This window comes from Mandrillus leucophaeus, unplaced genomic scaffold (assembly GCF_000951045.1).
Source record: "Mandrillus leucophaeus isolate KB7577 unplaced genomic scaffold, Mleu.le_1.0 Scaffold14, whole genome shotgun sequence".
Taxonomy (NCBI): domain Eukaryota; kingdom Metazoa; phylum Chordata; class Mammalia; order Primates; family Cercopithecidae; genus Mandrillus; species Mandrillus leucophaeus.
The window spans coordinates 1,727,791-1,733,790 of NW_012101365.1; the positions used below are offsets into that span (position 1 = coordinate 1,727,791).

Sequence of the window (6,000 nt, forward strand, 5' to 3'; positions counted from 1 at the left end):
TCAAGCTAATCAATCTACTGAGCCTCCCTTTTTAGTAACCACTGAGATTACCACTTTGACAATGTTCCATAGCAAGTAAACTCCTTCAAGTAGCAAAGCTCATTTTTTTGTTTGTTTTGTTTTATTTTATTTGACACAGAGTCTCACTCTGTCGCCCAAGTTGGAATGCAGTGGCGCGATCTCAGCTCATTGCAACCTCCACCTCCCAGCAATTCTCATGCCTCAGCCTCCTGAGTAGCTGGGACTATGGGAGCACACTACCACACCCAGCAAATTTTTGTATTTTTTATAGAGAGAGCATTTTGCCATGTTGGCCAGAATGATCTCAAACTGCTGGCCTCAATGATTCACCTGCCTCAGCCTCCCAAAGTGCTGGTATTACAGGCGTGAGCCACTGCTCCTGGCTGCAAAGCTTATTGTTTTTACAAGCTACCTTGCCCTAGTTAAACTACCTAACTGCCTAATGGGGCTAGGGGGCAGCCCCAGGCAAGAAGGTCACAGACTCAATTCAGAGTTCAGTAGTTTTCATGAAAAAAACACTTTTTTTTTTTTTTTTTGAGACGAAGTCTCTCTGTTGTACAGGTTGGAGTGCAGTGGCGCAATCTCGGCTCACTGCAACCTCCACCTCCCAGGTTCAAGAGATTCTCCTGCCTCAGCCCTCAGAGCAGCTGGGATTACAGGTGCCTGCCACCACGCCCGGCTAATTTTTTGTATTTTTTCATAGAGACAGGGTTTTACCACGTTGGCCAGGCTGGTCTCAAACTCCTGACCTCAGGTGATCCGCCCACCTCAACCTCCCAAAGTGCTGGGATTATAGGCATGAGCCACCATGCCCAGCCAAAATGCTTCTTAATGTTGTATGCCTTTGATCTAATTCCAGAGCACTGAAATGGTTCTTTTTAAACCACTTATACAGCTTTTTGGTTGCTTTTTGAGGAGTAGGTTTGGTGATTTCCTCATCTGTCAGGCTTAAAAGCTATAGCTCCAGTTATCTTTTTAAATTTTTTTTTTTTTTTTTTTTTTTTTGGCGATGGGAGATGAAGTCTCGCACTGTCGCCTGGGCTGGAGTGCAGTGGTGCAGTCTCGGCTCACTGCAACCTCCACCTCCTGGCTTCAAGCAATTCTTGTGCCTCAGCCTCCCCAGTAGCTGGAATTACAGGCACGAAACACCATGCGCAGCTAATTTTTGTATTTTTAGTAGAGACGCATGTTGGCCAGGCTGGTCTCAAACTCATGGCCTCGAGTGATCCACCCACCTCAGCCTCCCGAAGTGCCTTTTGCCTGTCTTTTAATTGGGTTGTCTTTTTGCTCTTAAGTTTGTTATATATTCTGAATATTAACTCCTTTTCAGATGTATAGTTCGCAGATATTTTCTCCCATTTCTGTAGGTTGTGTATTCACTCTGTTAATAGTTTCCTTTTCTATGCAAAATCTTTTTAGTTTGATGTAATTCCATTTGTTTATTTTTGCTTTTATTGCCTGTGCTTTTGGGATCTTATCTAAAAATTCCTTGCCTAGCCCAATATTGTGAAGCATTTGCCCTGTTTTCTTCTAATTGTTTCATAGTTTTGGGTTTTATATTTTTAGTTGATTTTTGTATATGGGGAGAGAAGGGGATCTAGTTTCATTCTTCTGCATGTGGATATATCCACTTTTCCAAGTACTATTTATTGAAGAGAGTCCTTTCTGCAGTGTGTGTTCTTGGCACCTTTGTCGAAAATCAGTTGGCTGTAGGTGTGCAAATTCGTTTATGGGCCTTCTATTCTGTACAGTTGGTGTATGTATTTGTTTTGGCCACTACTATGCTGTTTTGGTTACTATAGTTTTGTAGTATATTTGGTCAGGTAGTGTGATATCTCTAGCTTTGTTCTTTTTGCTCAGGACTGCTTTGGCCATTTGAGGCCTTTTGTGGTTTTATAAGAATTTTTTTTTTTTTTTTTTGAGACGCTCTGTCGCCCAGGCTGGAGTGCAGTGGCCCGATCTCAGCTCATTGCAAGCTCCGCCTCCCAGGTTTACGCCATTCTCCTGCCTCAGCCTCCTGAGTAGCTGGGACTACAGGCGCCCGCCACCTCGCCCGGCTAGTTTTTTTTTTTTTTTTTTTGTATTTTTTAGTACAGACGGGATTTCACCATGTTAGCCAGGATGGTCTCGATCTCCTGATCTCATGATCTGCCGATCTTGGCCTCCCAAAGTGCTGGGATTACAGGCTTGAGCCACCGCACCCGGCCTGTTAGTGTTTTATAGGTTTCCTTGTAAAGATCTTTTACCTCTTAACTGTGTTCCTAGGTATCTTATTTTTTTTTTTATAGCTACTGTAAATGGAATTGTTTTCTTTATTTTTTATTAGCATATAGAAACACTACTAATTTTACGTGTTGATTTTGTATCCTACAACTTTACTGAATTTGTTTATTAGCTCTAACAGGTTTTTGGTGGCATCTTGACCTTATACATTCTATGTATAAGGTCATGTCATTTGCAAACAAGCACAGTTTTACTGTCTCCTTTCCAATTTGGATGCCTTTTATTTCTTTCTCTTGCCTAATTGCTCTGGCTAGGACTATGTTGAATAGAAGTGATTAAAATGGGCGTCTGTATCTTGTTCCTGATCTTTGAGGAAAAGATTTCCATTGTTCCCATTCAGTATGATGTTAATTGTGGGTTTGTCACATATGGCCTTTATTATGCTAGGCTGCTTGTCCAGCTGGGCACAGCAGGCCAGCCAGCTGTGTGTTGGTTTCTCCACTGTACAGGTCTGCCTGTTCCCTGGGGCAGGGAGGTGCCATATGAGTTCAGTGCCAGGGCTCCCTCATTCTGTTGGGCCTAGGCTCTCAGCAGCTAGATGGTGGTGATACAGCTACCTGTGTGTGTGATGGACTGACAGTGGGGCTTCAGAGATGGAGAGATGCAGTGGCAATTGGCCCCCAGGCAGGATGAACTCTAGCAGAGGGTCCAGTTTCAAGATGGCACCATGCTGTGACTGGGAATGGGGGCTGGGAGGTGTATGACATGGGCTCCAACTCTGGAGCAGTATAGTCCAGTGAACTGCAGGCAGCTACAAACTGGATTCAGGGTTTGCGAGGACTGCGGGACTCTCTTGTAGCAAGGAATGCGGGCGGCTGCAATGGTCATGGGGATCATGGGTCCCCAGCTTACCCTTTCCCCATTAGAAGTGGTCCTTCCTGACTCCAGGCCACTCCTTGCAGGGAGGCAGTGTGGCAGAGGCAGAAGGCTTTGCTCCCGTCTCTGTGGTGCTATCCCGGGCATCTGGTGTTCCACAGGAATTTCAGCATTTCTCCTGGTGCCTCCAGCATACTTCCACAACCACTCCAGTTGAAATATAGTTTGTTTATTAGTTGTTTTGGTCCTTTTTGTTGAGTAGATGGGAGCAAGAGCTAGGCAACTCCAGTCAACCATCTTGCTGATGTCACTGTCTTTTAGAGAGAATAATAAGAAAAAAAAAATCTTGGCTGGGTGCAGTGGCTCATGCCTGTAATCCCAGCACTTTGGGAGGCCAAGGCAGGTGGATCACAAGGTCAGGAGTTCGAGACCAGCCTGGCTGATATGGTGAAACCCCGTCTCTACTAAAAATATAAAAATTAGCCGGGCGTGGTGGCACGTGCCTGTAATTCCAGCTACTCAGGAGGCTGGGACAGGAGAATCGCTTGAACCCAGGAGGCAGAGGTTGCAGTGAGCCAAGATTGTGCTACTGCATGCCAGCCTGGGCAACAGAGTGAGACTCTGTTTCAAAAAAAGGGAAAAAATCTTGTAGATTTACCCATCTAGTTGTCATTTCAGTGTTTTTCGTTCCTTTGTATAACTCTGTATTTTCATCTAGTATCATTTTCCTTCTGCCAAAATGATTGCCTATAATATTTCTTACAGTGTAGGTTTGCTGCTGATGAATTATTTTAACTTTTGTATTTCTAACAACATCTTTAGTTGATCTTCATATTTGGAAGATACTTTTGGTGGATGGAGACGTCTAGGTTGAGTTTTGGTTTCTGTTTTTTGGGGGTTTTTTTTGTTTGTTTGTTTTTTGTTTTTTGTTTTTTGAGACAGAGTCTCACTCTTGCACCCAGGTTGTAGTGCAGTGGCACAATCTTGGCTCACTGCAACTTCCACCTCCCGGGCTCAAGCAGTGCTCCCACCTCAGCCTCCCAAGTAGCTGGGATTACAGGCGTGCACCACCATGCCCAGCTAATGTTTGTATTTTTAGTAGAGACAGCATTTCACTATGTTGCCCAGGCTGGTCTTGAACTCCTGACCTCAAGGGATCCTCCTGCCTTGGCCTATCAAAGTGCTGGGATTACAGGTGTGAGCCACCGCGCTCAGCCTGATTTTTCTTCTTTGAGTATTTTTAAGATATTGCTCCACTGTCTTCTGGTTTGCATTGTTTTCCGTCTCATCTTTGTTCCTTTCTACATAACAATTTTTTCTTTTCTTGCTGTTGTTTTTCTTTTTCTTTCTTTTTTTGGAAATAGGGTCTCACTCTGTTGCCCAGGCTGGAGTGCAGTGGCACAATCATGGCTCACTGCACCCTTGACGTGCAGGGCTCAAGTGATCCTACCAAGTGAGCCTACCAAGTTGCTGGGACTACAGGTGCATGCCACTATGCCCAGCTAATTTTGTTTATTTTTTATACAGACAGGGTCTCACTATGTTTCCCAGGCTGGTCTCCAACTCCTGGGCTCAAGCCATCCTTCCACCTCAGCCTCCCAAAGTATTGGGATTACATGCATGAGCCACTGTGCCTGACCTTCTCTGGGTAGTTTTAAAAGCTTTTTAAAATCACAGGTTTGAAGCAAATTGATTATAATGTGCTATAGTGTAGTTTTCATGTTTCCTGTACTTGGGGTTCATTGAGCTTTTTGAATCTATGGGTTTATAGTTTTCATGTGATATTTTTTCTGTTCATCCCTTTCTCTCCCTGAAGGAGATTACTCCAATTACATATATATCAGGCTGCTTGAAATTGTTTCATGGCTTAGTAATGTTCTTTTTGTTTCTTTTTCAGTCTTTTTTCTCTCTGTTTTCATTTAGGATGGGTTTTATTGCTGTGCTCTCAATTTCACTAATCTTTTATTTTGGAGTGTTTAAGCTGCTGTTAGTTCCATCAATCTTTTAAACAATCTCAAATACTGTAATTTTCATCTCTAGAAGTTATACTGCTAAGATTGGGTCTTTTAAGATCTTTTATGTCTCTGCTTAGCATCTTGTACATGTAGAATGCAATATAATAACTATTGTAATGCCTTTGGTAATTCTAACATCTTGTATAAGTTCTGGCTCAGTTTCCATGGATTGATTTTTTTTACCTTATTTTGAGTTGTATTTTCCTGCTTCTTTGCATGTTTGGTATTTTTTTATTGATTGCCAGACATTGTGATTTTACCAGTTGGGTGCTGGATATCAATATTCTTGAGCTTTTTTTTTGCAAGTAATGAAGTCAAGTTACTTAGAAATACCTTCCATCTCACATCATATTCTACATTTCAGTAAATGGTGGTTCCAGTCTTCTAGTAGCCCTGGCTATAAAATTTAGAATCATCTTTATCATTTGTTCACATTCCACATCCATGGTGGCAAATATTGTCAGATTTTCCTTTAAAATATGTCTAGAAACAGGCTGGTCACAGTGGCTCACACCTGTAATCCCAGCACTTTGGGAGGCCAAGGTGGGCAGATCACCTGAGGTCAGCAGTTTGAAACCAGCCTGGCCAACATGGCGAAACCCCATCTCTATACTAAAAATACAAAAATTATCTGGGCCTGGTGGTGCATGCCTGTAATTCCAGCTACTCGGGAGGCTGAGGCAGGATAATTGCTTGAACCGGGGAGGCAGAGGATGCAGTGAGCCAAGATTGCGCCACTGCACTCCAGCCTGGGTAACAGAGCGAGACTCTGTCTTAGGAAAAAAAATAAAATAAAAATAAATAAATAAATAAATTCTCTGTATCTATCTATCTATCTATCTATCTATCTATCTATCTATCTATC

The 6,000-nt window shown here is 42.8% G+C and overlaps 1 protein-coding gene across 2 annotated transcripts in view; it reads left to right on the top strand.

Moving 5' to 3' along the window:
* ZFYVE9 (zinc finger, FYVE domain containing 9) overlaps positions 1 to 6,000 on the top strand; it is a 144,730-nt gene that overhangs the window by 79,643 nt on the left and 59,087 nt on the right. The gene's annotated exons all lie outside the window — the stretch shown is intronic.